Below are 17,842 nucleotides of genomic sequence, written 5' to 3' on the forward strand. Positions count from 1 at the left end.
TCACTATGTGACTTATCAAGTCAATGAAGAACCTACTTAACAACCAACTTCCTCAAGACCTTGACACCCAACTCTCCCGGATTGTCAATATGTGACTTTATCTCCAAGATGTGAGCACACATAGACTTTGCTTGCCAATAGGGCTTGAGTGACCTTGAACTTTTCAAGAACTTGTGGGTTAGGGAGAATAATTGGAGGAGGTGGAGGAAAGCTTATTCCAAGGGATTTGGGAAGATCACAGGTATCTGAACCAGACATCTACAATGGGAGATATTCAAGTTAGTTGATTTAAGTCCTTAATATAACACCAAATATGAAATATTAAGGCTAGGACCCAACACAATACTTTTATAACTTGGAAGAGGGATATCGTAATCCAAGCTATAAAATATTTGAAGGAAGGCGAATGAGGATTCACCAATTTCCAGCATGAAAAACGAAATAGGTATTAGGTATTAATTGGATTGAAACTCCTAGATCTTTTGAGATTCATTGAAGTATTCAATGGCATGTTTAAATCTCGATTGTGCCCTCTCAAGTTTGTGACTGGAATGTCGAGGATCACAAACAAGGTGTGAATAAACATGCAAATATACTTGGTACTCTTAATTTTTATCACCTAATATTTGTGCCGGTTAACCATACGCGTTCCACCGATCTATGATAAAAACTTAAGCCACCCTTTGCCAACCTTGTTAAAATCCAGTTAGTGTGCAGGTTAACCACATGTGCTCCACTAACGACTTAAGCAAAGTGCAAAGTGTAATTTCATGGGTTAGCACCAAATTCACATTTTCCTAAGAAACTAAGATTGGGAATTTATAAGAGTTTAGTTACTTAGTATTTATCATTAATACTTTTTAATGAAGGGAGAATTATAGTCATATCAAACCCGTTCGTGTCACACCCCAAAACCGGAACGGCGGAAACGTTCTGGGGTGGATGACGTCATGTCAAGTATCACAACACATGCATTATAGTAATCAAAGTACAACAAAACATTGAATTAATAGTAATAATTTTACATGGTTACATTAATACATCAAAGTAATACAAGTAATAGAATAAGTACAGCGCGGTACTAAGCTATCTTCATCAACAGCTCCGGGGATGTACCTGTCTAATGCTAACCTGAGAATACAAGTTATTTGAAAAGCGAGTATTAGCATTTTTACAAATGCTGGTGAGTTCATAAGTATTTAGTGACATTTATCCAAATAACTTGATAAAGTAGTAGTTTAAGTGTTTACAGTGCATTAGAGTTCTTTCCAGAAAATCCTATATTTTCTTTAATAAAGCAGCCTTCTACAAAGGCTGGTCAGTGTTATGTGGTAAAAATTAGTTTTCCCTAAATTGCTATCATTATCAAAATACTAAATTTGATTATTGAGGAAAGCAAACGACATTAGGGAATAACATATGCCTCAGCAGTGAGGACTGCTGACTAAGGCAAGGAATCATAGACTCCAGGAGAGTATCGAACAAACGACACGCCTGGTTCAGTCTAACAAATAGAGACTCAGACCCCAGAAGGTACCAAATGAAAGGTACAGCTGGTAAGGTCTAAAACAGTGAATACAGACCGCATACAACATCAAATGAAAGCTACGTCTAGCCAGGTCTAAAACAGTGAACACAGTGAATACAGACCACAGACAATATCAAATGAAAGATATGTCTAGCAAGGTCTAAAACACTGAATACAGTGAATACAGTGGATACAGACCCCAGACAGCATCACATGAGAAATACGTCTTGTAAGGTCAAAACAGAGGAGACAGACCCCAGACAGTATCAAATGAAAGATACGTCTTGTAAGGTCAAAACAGTGTGACTCTGAAATTGAATTACCAGCATACAGTGTAAATTGCTGGCGAAATACCGTTACCTTAAAGCCAATTAGTTATAAGGTAACCCAGGATACTTGTAACCATACTGACTACAGTACCAGACACCCTACAAGCGTCTATAATGTGACATTTGTCTCCCGTTGGCTTGGTAGGCTGGGACTGTAGCTAGCAGTCTGGGTGCGGGGTTGTCAATCCCGTATAGATCTATACACACAATGTCCGCTCTCCCTACAGGAGACTCTGGTTACCAACTAGACGACGGAGAAGGCCGTGTCCTGAAGATGCATCCCAAATAGTGGGTAATGACTTCCAAACAGTGGGTAGTGGGTTTCTAATGTAAGTGCTGACCTAGAGGTAGAGACTCTTAACTGAATTGACTGAAGAAACCCCGTATGTCTATGCTTGTGTACATAATATATAACTAATGAATCGAACGACCTTCGGATGGACATCCGATCCCACCAGACCACATCTCAACGAAGAAAAGGAAATAGGGCGGACAAGCCTTCCTAAGTCCTTCAATCATTATTTATATGCATCTATACAAGCACAAGCATACATCTAACTACGCTTGAGTGTGTATCAAGTGGTATCATATAGTGAAGTATAAGTGTACAGTGAAACATCTGAGTCGTGAAGTATAAGCGTACAACGAAGCATCCGAGTCGTGAAGTATAAGCGTACAGTGGAACATCCGATTCATGAAGTATAAGCGTACAGAGTGGGATAATCGAACATGAAGTATAAGTGTACCAAGTGTAAGTGTATCACGAAGTGGAAACGACGATAAGTGAAATAAGAGCGTCTATCAAGTATAAGCGACTACAAGTATAAGCGAAATAGAGACAGTACCAAGTATAAACGCATCACAAAGAGAAAGCGTTATTGAGTAGGAGTTTAAAAATAAGTATAAGTGAAGCAGCAGTAACTAACAAGTAAAAGTATACATGAAAACCTTGGAAAAATCTTTATACTCAGGAAAATCGCATTTGTATTCTTTGGTAAAATAAGTGTGAAAACCTTTAGAAATCTTTCATAAATCAGTTTGAAAATGGAAATTTGATAAAGCAATAAAAGTAAGAACTTGAACAAGTGAAAACCCTTTTTAAAGCCATTTATAGTGTCCTACTCGGTAAAACAGTGTACAGTGGTAAACTCTTGTGCATGCGGGTTATCAATCACATGTGATTGATATGATAACTGGCATGTTTAACTTGTATTCCCCCCTATAAAACATGTTAAAACATTTAAAAGGTTCATTCAGGGGTATGAACTCACCTGGTGTAAGTAGGTCCGACGAAGGCGCCGGTTGGGTGCTCGGTGTCACGCAAGGACTCGAACACACACAATGACCTAATTAACATATGATAACATATGTTCACATATAATTAGTATATTTAATACTAATTAAACAAATATACGCGCTCAAAGGAGCGGAAAACACTTTGGATAAGCGTTTGGGTGTCCCGGGTAGCGTCTAAAGGTGTGTATGGCTAAGGAATGGAGTTTTCTCTCCAAGAGTAAACCCTTATTACATAGTTCACGGCCCAGGGACTACTCACCATGAGTTTACGGCCGTAAACTCATGGTGATGGGTTCTAGGGTGTTTTAAGGATTCTACTTGCTCATGGAATTATTCTAAGTACTTTTCCAAAAAGGCATGAGTGGGTTTAAGGCTTCTAAGGGCATTATATTGGAGTTTACGGCCTAGGGACAACTCCTAAGGGAGTTTACGGCCGTAAACTCTCATCCTTAGAGTTTTGTGAAGTTTAAAGCCCCTAATACCTTGCTAGCAATTTATAATGAAGTGTGATGCTATTTTGGGGGATTAAAACTATCATTTGGATGTGTTTTGGGGAGTTTACGGCCTAGACACTTGCTTGGGCCGTAAACTCCTTTTTATCCCTCCATTTCTTGTGTTTTTGTCCTTGTTTCAATCCTAGTATTTTATGGTAAATGTCTAAGGCCATTTGGGGAACAAAAACCAACATTTTGGCTTGGTTTGAGGAGTTTACGGCCTTGGTATAAACCTGGGCCGTAAACTCCTTTTTCCCCTTCATTTTGATGTGTTTAATTGATCCAAACCCCAAATACTAAGTCCCTAATTTATGTATGAAGCCTAAGGGTGTTTTAGGAGTGTGTTTGGGGCTTTTTGACATGGTTTAGAGGTGTTTATGGCCTAAGAAAGTGATTGGGCCATAAACTCTCTTTTATGCCCCAAAATGATTGTTTTAAATGTGCAAACACTCCTAGGCTAATTCCCCTATTTATTTCCAAGCTTTTAGGGACTTTTGGGGGTCATTTTGGCCTCATTTTAGGTGTTTACGGCCTAAGGAGGAGCTTAGGCCGTAAACTCCTTTTCAACAGCTTCTAGGTTCGATTTCTAAGCTATAAACATGAATCAATATGTTTAGAATAGGCTAGGGTAAGCGGACTTACAATTTGGAAGCGTTTGGTTGCTGATTCGGGGCGAAAACGGGTCTAGAGAGAGAGTATAGAGAGAGAGAGTGTAAAAATTCTCCAGTGGACTCCACTCACTTTTATATAGGTTTCCGAGTCGGGGCTCAGTGGAATTCTACCCAATACTGCCGTTAAACGGGGCTTTTTGTCGCACCCGATTTAGTGGTCGTAATAATAAAAACTAACTTTTTCCAATTAAATGGAAATGTATGTTATGTGTTTTTATTTCTTTTTATCATGACTTAACGGCCTATTAAATGTAAACAAATGGAATGTTTATTAAATTGACGCCCTCTAATTAACGGAACTTTTATACAGTGGAATATTCCGTTAACGGTAACGGGGAAATGTAATGGGACAACTTGGGTTGTCACAGTTCGGCTAACGACCCTCCACCAGTCAAGGAAGCAGTGGGTGAGAGTGGACACCCATTAAACTGTCATTTTATAGGCAGTAACCTTATACCTCCCCCCCCCCCCCCTTATAGACCGACTTCGTGAATGAGGCCTACTAACGGTAAAACTGACTTTGTTCTTATACATATATATATATATATATATATATACATACATACATATATATATATATATATATATATATAACTATTAACTATTAATATTATAATAGTATAAGGGTTGAATTTTGACTTTTAAAATTCTAAGGTTTTAACTTGGAATTAATGTATTCATGGGGAAACTTTACAAATTCCAAAACTTGAGGGCAAGTTTTGAACAATTCAAAAACTTTTCAATTCCATAACTTATGTGTTTAAAGTAGCTTTAATTAAAAAATCTTCAAGTTCCATAACTTGAGGACATGTTAAGGAATACTTTAAAGCATTTAAAAATGAGACTCTTCATTTTCATAACTTATGGAAATCTTATGTGACAATCGTCAAATTATGGTCAAGTCAAAGTCAAATAAAGTCAACGGGTCAAACCAGTCAACTCATCTTACCCTTGTATATTAGGGTTTTCCTTATGCTTAAAGTTGTTCAACTTGCTATTCTAATAAGAAGTTATCACTTGGAAAGTTCGTACGTTCAGATACTCTAAACCCTAATCAGGGTAAGTGATGAAAGTATTCGGTAGAACACTATTTGATACCCTACGGGGACATATAACGCCCATGACGAGGCTAAACGGGGTGTACAAACCTTGCATTTTGAAATTAAACACTCGCAAAGGTCACAAATTAAGTCTCTCATGATCTCCCTCGCTCTATCTCTCTCTATATTAAATCTCTCCCAAATCTCTCAAAGTATGTGAAATCTCTCCCAAATCTCTCCAAGTATGTGAAATCTCTCCCAAATCTCTCCAAGTATGTGAAATCTCTCCCATATATCTCCAAGTATGTGAAATCTCTCTCATATCTCTCCAAGTATGTGAAATCTCTCCCAAATCTCTCCAAGAATGTGAAATCTCTCCCAAATCTCTCCAAGAATGTGAAATCTCTCCCAAATCTCTCCAAGTATGTGAAATCTCTCCCAAATCTCTCCAAGAATGTGAAATCTCTCCCAAATCTCTCCAAGTATGTGAAATCTCTCCCAAATCTCTCCAAGAATGTGAAATCTCTCCCAAATCTCTCCAAGAATGTGAAATCTCTCCCAAATCTCTCCAAGTATGTGAAATATCTCCCAAATCTCTCCAAGAATGTGAAATCTCTCCCAAATCTCTCCAAGAATGTGAAATCTCTCCCAAATCTCTCTAAGAATGCGAAATCTCTCCCAAATCTCTCTCTGTATGAGAAATCTCTCCAAGTATGTGAAATCTCTCCCAAATCTCTCTCTGTATGAGAAATCTCTCCAAGTGTGTGTAATCTCTCCCAAATCTCTCTCAACTTCTTATAATCACTCGGGACATCCCGACCCTCGAATTTGACGAAAACAGCTCGAAAACGGAAGTCTACGTGAAAAACAGCCTTAAGGAGTCGAACCCTCTTAAGAACCGAACTTTTCAGAAGCGAATGTGTCAGAAGCGAACTACACCATCTCGGACCGAAGCTCAGTAGACTGAACCGAACCTCGAACCTTCGGTCCCCCCCTCGCACCTTCGGTCCCCTCCTATACTCTCAGTTCCTTCCTTCCCTTCTATCAGTTCTCACTCCCTTAGAGCCGAACCTCGCAGGTTCGGTCCATATTGCCGATTTTTTACCCAAACTTCGTTTTAAGCTCGTTTTTAGTGATTTTAACGCGAGATTTTCATCCAAACTTGTATTTTAACATAATAAACCCTAAATATTATTTTAATTATATTTTGGGGAAAATCCTTGCCTAAGAATAACATCTATTTGGTGAGATATTTAGGTGGAGTGTTGACTTCTCCTTTGGACAAGGACAAAAGCAACCTCCCAATACCTTCATAGTACAACCCCCAGTCACTATTCACCCATGCCTAGTCAATCATTGTCCTTTTTACACTATTTTTCAGCCATAATCTTGAACAAAAGTTGGAGAAATCCTTATCTCTCCTCCCACTTTACTCACTCTTTCTCAAGGAGAACAAACACATTCTCTCTCACTTCCTCTCACCAAGAATTCGAGATTCAAGGCTAATCTTGAGCTCTTCACACACCTTGGTAAGTAAATCTCTTCCCACACTTGATTTCCTTACACTTCTTCACTCAAATCATGAATTCCTTACACAAATATCGCCATAATTGTTGTTACATCTTCGAATCTTCAAGCATCTCCCAAGTGTTCTAGAGTTGAACACTTCTTTTCTTCATCATCCATCTACTGAAATCACACAAGGTGAGTTCACACCCCTATATTTTCACAATTTTCTTAAGTTTTAAGGGGGGGGGGGGATACAAGTTAAAACACCAAGAACACAACTAAACTCATCCAACAGCTTTCATCAGAAAAGTTTAACTCCATTCATGGACTGTTTTGGTCAAATTAAACATTTTAGTTTTCAAAACTATATTAGGTGCAGATAGTTCATGTTTATACCTTTAAAATGACTACTTTCACATCTCCATACATGTTTTCTACAATTTATGGTGATTTTTACAAAACTGCGTATCATTTCAAGAGCAAATCCGGACCAGTCTGTGATTCTGGACTTTTTCACACAAGTTGGATGTCACTAAAAATCATAATAAAATTTATGAACAAACTAGACTCATTTTTCCAAACTCTCAGAATGTACGAATTCTGATTTGGACCTTTGATGATTTTTCTATAAATTTTCTAAGAACAGTAATAGAAATGTTAACACTAGAAAAATGCTATCAATTTCATTTGCACCTTGTAACTTGTTGAGAAAGGGGTGTATCATTATGTGAATATATGTTTTTACATTACATGTCATTTCGTCTTGGTGTATTGACATACATCAGAAAAAAATGGATTTTTACCTTCATAAGTATGGTAATTAATTAGTTGTTATAAACAAAGTTTACATCCATTGTATACAAACATTTGATAAACTAGGGAAGTATAGTTTATGTTTCTTTTACATTATAAACGATTATAATAAACTATAATAGGTATAGTTTATGTTTCATTACATTTCAAACAATTTACCTAAGGTTTTCAGTTCACGTAAATCTGTTAATGAAGAAATTTGGGAGACATTCGCTTCGCGTTACATCCAAGTAACGAAATCAAAAGTCCTGTAAATTGTAACCAGAGTCTCTTGTAGGGAGAACGTGATAGTTATGTATAGATCTATATTGGGTCTGACAAACCCACACCTGAGCTGCATGCAACAGCTAGACCGGCAGGTCTGAGGTGACAAGTGTCATTTAACTAGCGACGCTTGAAGAACGTCGTATTACGAGGCCGTCTAAGTCATAGTATGGTTATAATAACTCACATGTGGTATTAACAAACATAAGATTTACGGGTTCTTACTTTTAAATTTAACGAGTTTAGGTTGATTTAAACTTGCATAAAATTTCTTTAAGTATGGAAAGATACTTGTACATTTCGGTCTTAAATTTTAAGACTATAATACGTTTTATGAGGGAAATATTGGATTTTTCTTGAACAAACATCACTTTTACAAAGAAAAGGATTTTAGCATCACATTCAAAAGCTTATGAACTCACCAACTTAATTGTTGACACTCTTTCAAAACTAGTATTCTCATGAAATCAGTAAAACAGGAAATCAATGACATTTTGAGGATGGGACGTTAAATCGTTAGATAGTTCATTTTGTCATCATAATGTAATTGATTTTGAACATGTAAACATATATTATGGTGTAACCCTTTCAATTATATTTATGATGGTTGTATTTACTTTGAGCACTATTATACTCGTTGTTGGGATACTATACATGAAGTCCTCCACCCCCGGACGTTTCCGCCATCCTTGGTTTGGGGGTGTGACATCTTATGAGTTTTAAAAATCATAAATGTGAATTTTCATATAACTTGAGGACAAGTTATAAAAACACATTTTATGAATAAGTTTTAGATCAATTTGGATTGAAAACACATTATCACATAATTTTCTATTAATTTAAGCAAACTCATAGGAACAAGATAATTCATATCAAATAATTTTCATGTAATTAGCCTAACCATTAAACTAGTACAAAACATGAATCTATTGACAATTATCTTTTGAATTGGATTAGAATGAACATTACCACATCAAAAACTGGTTTATAGGTTCAAAAACAGCTTAAGGTAATGATTCTAGTCCAATTCCAACCTTAAAAGTCGAAAATATGTTGTCAGGGGCTTCTACTCGTCGAGTGTATGAACCTACTCGACGAGTAGGACAAATTTCTTCATGGACTCGGAGAGTCCATCAGTGGACTCGGCGAGTCCAGAGCCCACAAAGCCAGAATTTTCGATTTTTAAGTTGCCTTGGCTCTGATACCACTGATGGGTTATGGTATACTACAGCATCCTATGATGCACATACGACCCTAAATAATTTGCATCTATGTTTTCACTAATTATACATGCAAATGGTTTCCAAGGCATTAAACCTATAACTAGCATGCATTTTCATATACCAAATAAGATACTAGTTAGAGTAACATACCTTTTTTGTAGCTTGATTCCATGGAGCTTAAGAGTCGAGTGCCTCAAGTGTGACACCTCAAATGGTTCACACAACACCAACAAAAACTTGGAATAACTTGAGAGAAAAGTCCTTATGCTCAAATCGGCTAGCCCTCTCATATGAACCCTCTTGGGCCGATTTCTTGAGCCATGGGGTCCTTATCTCTTGTGGCTATTATAGTTACACTATGTAACTCATGTCTTTCCATATTCTTCATGCTCCATGGGTTAAAACCTCCATGGAGTATCCATGGGTTTAGCCCAACATGAAGAAATATGGATCATAAGCCCACATATATAAGAATGAATGATTTACACAATCAATCCCCATATATTTAATCAATGTCTTTTGATCACATAATTAATTCCAAATTAATTCTTGATCAATACTAATTAAATAATATGATTTCATATTAATATATTAAAACTTATAATATATTAATAAATCATATATATCTTTTTTGTGACAACCTGAAATTTATCCCGTCATTGTAACCCGTTTCTGTCAATAAAACTTGTCTTTATTGAATTGTTCCGTTAACATTTTGGATTAGGTTATTTAAATTGAGACTTTTATTATGACTTCATGAGTGTTCAAATGCATTAAAACACCCTCGATATTTTTTTATTAAAAGTTTTTAATTCACGACCACGTTGGGTTATGACAACTTAATCGGGTGAGACCATCAGCTTCGTTTAACGTCGATATTGGGTAGATTTCCACCGAGCCACAAACTCAAACCCTATATAAGGGTGAGTGGACTTCATTTGAAGCTTTTTCCCACTCATAACACCCTCTCTCTACAACTCAAATTTGATCCAAAATCACCTCTTTCAACCTCCAAACTTGTAAGTAATCTATCCTAGCTTATAGTTTAGCTTTTTTAGCATGCAAATCCAGGTTTAAATCATCCAAAAGTGTAGAAATCAAGTGTTTACGGCCCAGGAACAACCCCAAACCGCAAACACCCTTAAATGGGATTTTGGAGCCCCAAAACCCTCCTAAATCACTCCTAGTGCTTAGATGTGACTTAAGGACTTGCATGTACGAGTGTAGAACACCAAAAACTTGTCATTTGGGGAGTAAACATGAGTTTACAGCCCAAGAACATTCTTGGACCGTAAACCCTCCTTCATAGGCCGTAAACACCATTTAAGGTGTTAAATTGCCCCTTAAACACCTCCTATGGCTTGAGATAATGTCTAGAACCAACCACCATCGAATTAGGGACCATAAACTTGAAAGAAAACATGACCATAAATGGATTACGGCCGTAAACCCCCAAGGGAATGGTTCTTTGGCCGTAAAATCCCTTAAGGAGGTCAAATGATGCCCTAACTTTCCCTTATGGCTTGGTTTAATGCATAGAACCTTGTATTCTTTCAATTTAGACCCCAAATCATGCAAGAAAGGGCAAAGTAAGAGTTTACGGCCGTAAACTCTATGTTTACAGTCGTGAACTCCTCAAAGTGATCAAATTGAAGCCTTAGTCACTTCCTATGCCCTAGAATTGAACCTAGCCTAATTCCACAAGTGTTGTAAGACCTTTAAACATCCAAGAACACGCCACCCATGAGTTTACGGCCGTAAAATCATGGGGATATGGTCATTGGGCCGTAATCTACCCTAAGAGTTTACTTTTGAAGAGCAAACTCCATATCTAGGCCCTACACCCCCTTAGATGTAACCCAGATCATTCCTAACACTTGAGACAAAGTGTTTTCGCGCCTCGGAGTGTATTATCTTACTTAATTAGTAGTTAAAAGTCTAATTAGATACAATTATGTATCTCCTCATGTTACATAGGATCCTTGCGCGTGTTCAAGCCTTAAACTGACACTTAGCATCTTATCCGACACATTTCCCGACCGGTGAGTTCATACCCCTACACCTTTTTCCGTGTTTTTCATGTTTTCATGGGGGGAATACAAGCAAAAGTACAAGGAAATATTGTACTCAAACTTATTATTTCGTATGAAATGTTTCATATTCTGTATGCTTTTAACACTGAAAACCGTATTACCAACCGTTTAACTTGCAGAGTTAGTCTTTCAAACTAATTGTGAAACTCATTATAAAATGTTATATTTTATATTTCACAAATGATTTTTCCATATCATTACTTGTAAAATCATTGATTTTAGAACTGGAAATATGTCCTTGGTAACACTCCCCTTAGATACGAGAGTGAAGGACTAATAACATTAATCTTGGAACTGGAAACACGTCCTTGGTAACACTCCCCCTTGATACGAGAGTGAAGGACTAATAAAATAGGATTTTCTGTATTAATACTTTTAAATTCATTAATCTTAAGATTGGAGACACGTCGTTGGTAACAGTCCCCCTGAGATACGAGAGTGGAGGACTACCCCTGTAACCAGAATCTCCTGGAGGGAGAACGTGACTTGAGTGTATAGATCTATACGGGATTGACTACCCAACACCTGGCTGCTAGCTACAGTGGGACCGATTGGTCCATAGGTGACAAAAGTCATAAAATGATACTGGCCCCGTTACGAGCCTTATCTAGTTTATCGTATGGTTATGGAACTCGCAACTTAGATTATGGAAATTTACTTTAGTAATTGAGTTTACTACCCACTTATTAGTTTTATATACGTGTTAAAACTAATGTACTTTTCAAGGATAACCATGCTTTCAGGAAACTTCACTTAACGTTACAAGTATGGTAGATACTTGTACACTTCATTTTCGATCGATAACCAACCACCAACTTTTGAAGAAAATAAGGGTTTTTCCTGGGATAACTTAACTTTTCTTAATCAGGTTGTTTAAAAAATGGATAACTAAACTCATCTTATAAGAAAATATGGGATTTTCTTGGATAACAACTTTTTCATAAAACCAAAGGAAAACTGATTCTTTCACCAGAAACAAACCGCTTATGAACTCACCAGCTTTATGCTGATATTTTTAAAACTGCTTGTATTCTCAGGATCACGTTAGACAGGTATCCCGCTTTCTTTTGCAGAAGATGGAGCGTATAGAAGTCTCGTCTTTACTTTTGTTCGTACTGATGTATATATAAAACATGTATTACTTTACTTTCAACCAAATGTAAATAATCCTATGTAATGTAATGGTTGTGTTTACTATGCTTACTATGTACATTGGTTGTGATACTTTACATGATGTCCTCCGCCCCGGAACGTTTCCGCCATCGGTTTCGGGGTGCAACACTTTTCTCACAAAAGTCTATCCAAATCGTTTCGATTCCATGCAACCCAAATGGACCATGCCAAGTCAGTTCATATACATACCACTAATAGTTATAGGCTTAAACATCTAATCCAACAGTCTCCCACTTGGATAAGTCTAAAACTATAAATGCGTATAACTCCAAAACCCGACTAGCAATCGTAGCTCTTAAAGCCGCTGTTAAACTCTGAACAAATCAATGACGCGTCCATTAGATAAGGGATCATATATTCTCTCTGTCCATCTCTTGTTTCCCGATTTCTGATTTATGACGACTGACTAATTGAACAAATCAAATCAGTTCAGGCCCGGTCGAGCACATACGTTTGTCATCACTAAATCATCGAGGGGCCCACATATATCGCTTTTATCCCTCCAAGGGTAAAAGGAATGGATAAACTTCGACTCATATGCTTGTTCTACTAGTCGTTGAATCATGCACAAAGGAACGTTTTATAACATCGAGTTACCAATGCGTTTTCGTACAATCAGTGTATAGCTAACTCATAGTCAACAACTCATATCTCTAGGTTTGAAGAATATAAGATATTATTGTCTCATGATCACTCGTGATAAAATCCATGAAGAACTATGGATCATAAGCCCACATATATAAGAATGAATGATTTACACAATCAATCCCCATATATTTAATTAGTGTCTTTTGACCACAAAATTAATTCCAAATTAATTATTGATCAATACTAATTAAATAATATGATTTCATATTAATATACTAGAACTTATAATATATTAATAAATCATATATATCCTTTTCTCACAAAAGTCTATCCAAATCGTTCCGATTCCATGCAACCCAAATGGACCATGCCAAGTCGGGTCGAATACATACCATTAATAGTTATGAGCTTAGACATCTAATCCAACACAACCCTCTTCCGATCTGGTACAAATTAGGCAGTATCCCCTTACCTCTTTGGTATTCTGATATGTATCCAACTTTCTCCCCCCTCTTTTCTGGGCGTATAAAGACATCAACGTAGTAGACGACATTGTTATGCCGACGGAGGGCGACAACCCCTAGTGGAGGTGGAGTTGTTATACACTCCGACGATAAATATTTAGTTTAAGTTTTAAGAGGGAAAGATAAGAAACTTACTGTTTTCTGGAGAACAAAGACGACTCCGACGATACTATTTCCGAAGAGAAAAATGACAACTCTAGTGATACTGTTTCCGGCTAGCAATGATGGTTTTGACAACGTATTTTCTGGCTACAAAGGTAAACTTAACTTTCTATCATCTAGTTATTTAATTTAGAGTTTATTTTTTATGAATGAGTTTTTATTCTTGTTGTGATTTGAACAATAAAATTTATAGCAATGTAAATTTAATTTTTGTGGTGTTTTGTATTTTTCTTTTGTGTATGTAGCACCAGGTTCTTGGTAGGTATTCTTGTATTTAATTCTTTTAATGATTTGAAATTTTGGCCTTGGACTCGGAGAGCTGAAGAATTGACTCGCCGAGTAGAAGCGGGATGAGACACGAAGTTTAACTTGTAGACTCGGCGAGTCGGGTCCCGGACTCGGCGAGTAGCCGCTGTCTGGACAAAAACCCTAATCTAGGGGTTTGCACCCTATTTAAACGACCTTATGCAGCCTCCATCACTCCTTTATGTTCCCAAACACCCCTCGCTGAAACCCTAGCCGTTTTTGAAGCAATCTAAGCCTTGTTGGTGGATTTTGGTGCTTGTGATCTTAAGAACGAAGGAAAGAATCTTAAGGAAGCAAGTAGAGATCAAGGGAACCTGAGTTTGTGCACCTTCTTCATCTCATTGAAGGTAAAAAGCTGTAACCTTGCTCATTCATTTGCTAGATCCCTTTTTGGGGAGGTTTAGGGCTTTTATGAGCCATTTTTGGTGGCCAACCATGTTTGCAAACATGGTTGGGGGTTTAAGCTTCTGAATCACATCATGAAAGGAGTCACTAGGCAGATTTGGGTTGCTTTTGCACCCATGAAAGGTCCCATGTGCCATATGAGCTTGTTTTGTGTCCATTTGAGCTCAAAGTCCCATGCAAGCACGTAAAGTTTGTAACTTTACGTGCTAGATCGATTGTAGAAGCTTGGATCTATCTTTTGATCAAAGGATGTACATCAAAAAGCAAAGATTTAGGGTATGGACGTGACCAACTCGGCGAGTCCATTCTTGGACTCGGCGAGTCTAGGGGGTTCTGTCCCATTCTGTTGAGGGTCGAAAGGACCCAGTTGAGTGTGGAAAGGTTTTAAGCGGGTCTCCAGGGAGTGACCCAACATTCTGGACTAAGCCATTGATCTGGAAGTTCATGGGACTCGGCAAGTGCATGAAGGTGCTCGGCGTGTCCAAGGCAATCTTCATAGAACTCGACGAGTTATTCATCAACTCGGCGAGTCAAGGACAGAACGTGATCATCGGATGAAGATTAACTCGACGAGTCGGATGAAGGACCATTGAGTATCAGTTAGGAAGTGAACTCGTCGAGTTAATGCCTAACTCGACGTGTAGAGACGGGGGTAAGGACAATCGACTGGATATGGACTCGGCGAGTTGGCAAGCCAACTCGGCGAGCCGGGTCAACTGGAAGTTGACTTTGACTTTGACTTGATGTTGGTTTGGAATCGGTCAGGGGTAAAATAGTCATTTTACCCTGGGAATAGTATCAATGTCTGATTAAGTGTTTTATAATAATATAGTTGGGGGATCACCGGAGCAGCTGTCAGACATTTGCGGATCAGCTTTTCAGCAGCCAGCCTTTTGAGGTGAGTTACCTTCCAGTAGGGGTGGGTCTAAGGCCACAATGTCGGCCCACCAAGTAGGAGTATTTTAGAAGATGATTGTCTTTGTGATAATTATCTTTGTATGGATACGTGTTTGGTATGAGATATATCTGTATGATATGTTACGTATATGATAGGGATAGTTTTCCCCTGACAGTGGTCCTTAGGACCGAAGGGTAGTTCAGTAATCGGATATGCCTGATTGTATGCCTATACCTTGTTATTGTATGCTAGTAGTAGGGGGTGGAATAAACCCCAGTTACCGGTTGAAAGATACCGATGATGATTATCGGTTGAAAGATACCGATAATGATTACCAGTTGTAAGATACCGATGATGACTACCGGTTGAAAGATACCGATGATGATTACCGGTTGAAAGATACCAATGGTATTGTATGGTATGTGGTATGATGGGAGAACTCACTAAGCTTTGTGCTTACGGTTTCAGTTTTTGGTTTCAGGTACCTCTTTGTCTAAGGGGAAGGAGCCGGCAACGTAGCATGACATCACACACACATCTGATTTTCCGCACGAAGTTTTCTGGGATTGTACTCTGATATGATATTTTTTTATGTCGTGGGTTTCGAACATGATACATTGTTTTATGAAATGTCGTGTTGGCATGGTATTTTCTAATGAATGCTTTTATGTAATAAATAATTAAAATGAAATTTTTGGGCTTGAATTTTGGGATGTTACAAGTTGGTATCAAAGCCCTGGTTTGAGGGATTCGGACACACCCTCGGGGGTGTCTGGACTCAAACCGAGGGACTAAAAGATTTTTTACAAGGAAAATGGTTTTCTAAAATCTAAAATGGGAAGTTTTAAGAAAGACGAAGTGTGTGATGCATGCGACCGGCCGGGCTCAAGTAAGCTTTCCCCAAGATACCCATACTTGTTATGTTATGTTGTATGGTTTTGATTTAGGAAACTGCATGCTAGAAAAGGACTAAGGGTCTAAGAGGATGCCTTGTGTGCCTGATATATGATTCTGAGAATTGCATGCTAGTTAGGGCTAAGGATCTAGGAAGGATGCCTTATATGCCTGTTGTATGAGCTGTATGCTAGGACTGTTTAGTCAGTTGTAGGATGGCCTGTGTAGGTTATGCCTGGTTTGGTTACTCAACGCAAGAATGTTTCTTGCTTGTGCTATGGGGGTTCTGGCCAACTTCGACTAACTAGTGAACGGATATGTAACAGTATCAGCAAAATAGTTAAGGGGAACGCGGTAAGGACTCCTAATGCAGCTGATGGCGGGGAGTATGTCGGAGAGTGCCCTAGGGAAACCTAGGATGTGATCGGTGGGAAGAGCATCGGTGAAAAGGGACTTGGTGAAGTCAAGGCAATCCTTGAGGAAAGTACGAATAGATGTGGAAGGTAGTATGGGCCCGTACTACTGAAAGCAGAGGATCCGTACTCGATTCAAGGAGGGCCGAGATGGAGCCTGGAAACTTGGAGAGTATGTGAGACCTTTCGGGGTATATGTGATCCTGACAATTGTGTTATTATTTTCAGAATGGTGGTCACACGTCACAGGGCAGGGGGTTCAGGATCTGGTTCGGGATCAGGTTCGGGAGCGGGATCCGAGCATGTCGATGATGGGTTACGCGAGTTCATCGCGTCTGAGATTACGAGAGGTATCCTTGAGGCGACCCAGGTCATTTTTAGGTCGATCAAGGAAGGGATTGTCGAGCTGATGGAGGATCGCATCCGGGCATTCTAGAGTGATATGGCGTGTAGCAAGGTGGGTACATGCACACTGTACTTTAAGGACTTCCGTGGGAATGGTGCGCTGAATTTTCATGGGGTGAAGGACCCCATTGCTGCTAGGAGATGGATAGCAGACATCAAGTCTACGCAGCTGACGAGCTTCTGCCCGGAAGAGTCGAAGGTCCGTTTCGCTGCAGGTTGTTTGAGGGATAGAGCCAGAGATTGGTGGGAGTTGATTGGCGATACGTTGGGAGCCCCAGCCATTGAGGCTATGTCATGGTCAGATTTCGTGACCCGATTCAGGGCTGAGTTTGCAACAGCTGTGGAGCTTCAGCAGCTGGCTAGAGAGTTCTTGGATATGAGACAGACTACGGAGACTGTGGCGGAAATCGCCGCCAAGTTCCAGGAGAGGGCCTTGTTGGTACCCTAGTATGCGGGGGATGATGATATGAGGAGGACCCGATACCATGACATGCTATGGGCTGATATTCAGGAGCATGTTAGTTTCTCTGCTTTCCCTACCCTGGAGTCCATGATTGTCAGGGCTAGGGAGAGAGAGATTGATTTGGAGCACATATGGAAGAGGAAGGCTGCTGAGGGGCAGGCGATGGGGGCTTTGGGGAAGAAGCCCAAGGGATCCGATGGTAGGCCGAAAGGCCAGTCAGGGCGGGACCGTTGTGGGAAATGCGGTCGGTCACATGAGGGAGTTTGTCGCACTGAGCTAGGTTCGGGCTGCTGTAAGTGCGGCAAGGTGGGGCATTTTGGCAGAGATTGTACTGCCCCTTCTTCTGCGATT

Source organism: Lactuca serriola, chromosome 4 (genome assembly GCF_051521515.1).
Source record: "Lactuca serriola cultivar US96UC23 chromosome 4, Lser_US96UC23_V15, whole genome shotgun sequence".
Lineage (NCBI taxonomy): Eukaryota > Viridiplantae > Streptophyta > Magnoliopsida > Asterales > Asteraceae > Lactuca > Lactuca serriola.